General features: G+C 32.5%; 1 pseudogene; it reads left to right on the forward strand.

The window, feature by feature from the left end:
• Positions 1-341: 341 nt before the first annotated feature.
• On the forward strand, positions 342-1,283 carry LOC123886809 (annotated as a pseudogene).
• Positions 1,284-2,267: the final 984 nt, after the last annotated feature.

Below are 2,267 nucleotides of genomic sequence, written 5' to 3' on the forward strand. Positions count from 1 at the left end.
AATAAAAATTATTTTAATTCTGAACAACTTTTTTTTGTTTTTACACATATATAATATTGAATATAACCATATCGTAAAAGCATTTAACAATGTATTTTAATCGAATGTGTGATTATACTTATCACAATTAGTATTTTTAATTTATAAAAATATTTTAATTATGTATTTTAATCGAACCCGTGCAACGCACGGGTTTACCCCTAGTTACAAATAATTGCAAACATAATTACATGAAATCAAACTTTAATTACACAATATTCTGAGTTATCAATAGTAATTTAATTAACCACAAATATTTACCAATATTCTGAAATCAACTCTTATTACACAACATTAGATAAACTTTTTTATGTCAGAAGTGCACAACATTTTTGTGCACTTTCTTCTTCTCTGTCGCATACTTTCTTCTTCAACGGTGGCGTGAGAAGATCCGAACCTCTACACCTCTCCACGTCCTCACAATCTCTGACATGGTTGCTGTTGTTTCCCTCATCGCTTACTTTATCTACCTTATGGCTTTCTTCGGCATTGCCTTTATCCTTCATCCAATTTCCGTTCTTGAAGAAGAAGATGGTGAAGCTGTCATTGAAAAATACCATGGTTCATGCCTCACCGGAGTATCTCGCAAGCTACCTTCGCTGCCGCAAAAAATCTTAGTTGAAAAAGTTGCTCCAGCACCAGTGCTCCTTTCCATGGAAGACGGGGAAGTTGTCCGTTCAGTGGTATCGGGATCAATTCCATCTTACTCGTTTGAATCAAAGCTCGGAGATTGCAAACGTGCATCAGCTATTCGGAACCAAGCAGTGGAGAGAGTGACCGGAAGGTCACTTCAGGGTTTTCCAATGGAAGGTTTTGATTATGATTCTATATTAGGACAGTGTTGTGAGATGCCGATAGGGTTTGTTCAGATTCCGGTGGGAGTTGCTGGTCCTCTGTTGCTCGATGGGAATGAGTACACGGTTCCAATGGCAACGACTGAAGGTTGTTTGGTTGCAAGTACTAACAGAGGCTGTAAAGCTATTTATGTTTCCGGTGGTGCTTCCGCCGTTGTCCTCCGTGATGGCATGACTAGAGCCCCCCGTTGTTAGATTCAACTCCGCCAAAAGAGCTTCTCAGTTAAATTTCTTTTTAGAAGATCCTCAAAACTTTGATTCCCTCTCTCACACTTTCAACAAGTAATTTTCTATTTCCAATTTCTCTATACTTTTTTCGGAAAATGTTATTTTTAATTTCACCCCTCTGATAGAAAGCGTGTTCGGTGTCTCAGATTATAATTGATTTTGTTTGGAATTTTAATATTGTGATTTTTTTAATTATTTGTAAAATTAATTTTATATTTAATGTAATAGTTTATTTAAATATGATAAAAGATCCAAATTTTGGAGATTTTAAGGAGAAATGTCATAATGGAGAGTGATACTCCACTCCCCGTTCCCAACTCACATGTTCATATATTTGTTCTTTTATTTTCATAAAAAAAATGTCATTATGCAAAAATTAATCTAACGGTTAATATATTTGTTCTTAATCGTCATCTCTCTCCTTTGGACATTTGTTTTCTTCAGGAGTATTTTATCTCATGTCCCCGTGTGAAAAAATTTCACATTTAGGAAGCAAAATGAGGCGATTTTAATTTTAATATTATTTATTTAAAAGTAATGAACAGTAGAATTGTTTGTCATTTGCTTGATAAAAATAATCAAATTAGAAGTAAAAATTGACATTGTCATTAAAAAAATTGAAATGTATTCAATTGTTTTCTTTTGAATGATTATTTTTGAATTAACATTAAATTTTGATTGAGAAAGACACCCAAAAAAAGTAAAAATTGACATTGTCATTAAAAAATTGAAATGTATTCAATTGTTTCCTTTTGAATGATTATTTTTGAATTAGCATTAAATTTTGATTGAGAAGGACACCAAAAAAAAAATTCCTTATATGAGTACATACATTACATAATTTCTATTAAAGTTCTCAAAGGTTGCCACATAGGAAAACATGCTCTCACAAGTTGCCACATAGATTATGATAAATGAGAGGATGCCACATATGAAAGTAGCGATGATTAAGATTTCTATTGTTCTTTATTTGGTTGATTTGATTTTGCTACCAATCCCATAGATGCTATGTTGCTATGTATTTTTTCAGGTTCTTGACACACCAATCCAACCAAAGGTATTTTCTTCTTTTCTTCTTTTATGAATCTTAACTTTGAATATGTGTGTAATCTTTTATCACCATTATTTATTTATTTTTTTCATCAG

Source organism: Trifolium pratense, linkage group LG5 (assembly GCF_020283565.1).
Source record: "Trifolium pratense cultivar HEN17-A07 linkage group LG5, ARS_RC_1.1, whole genome shotgun sequence".
Classification (NCBI taxonomy): domain Eukaryota; kingdom Viridiplantae; phylum Streptophyta; class Magnoliopsida; order Fabales; family Fabaceae; genus Trifolium; species Trifolium pratense.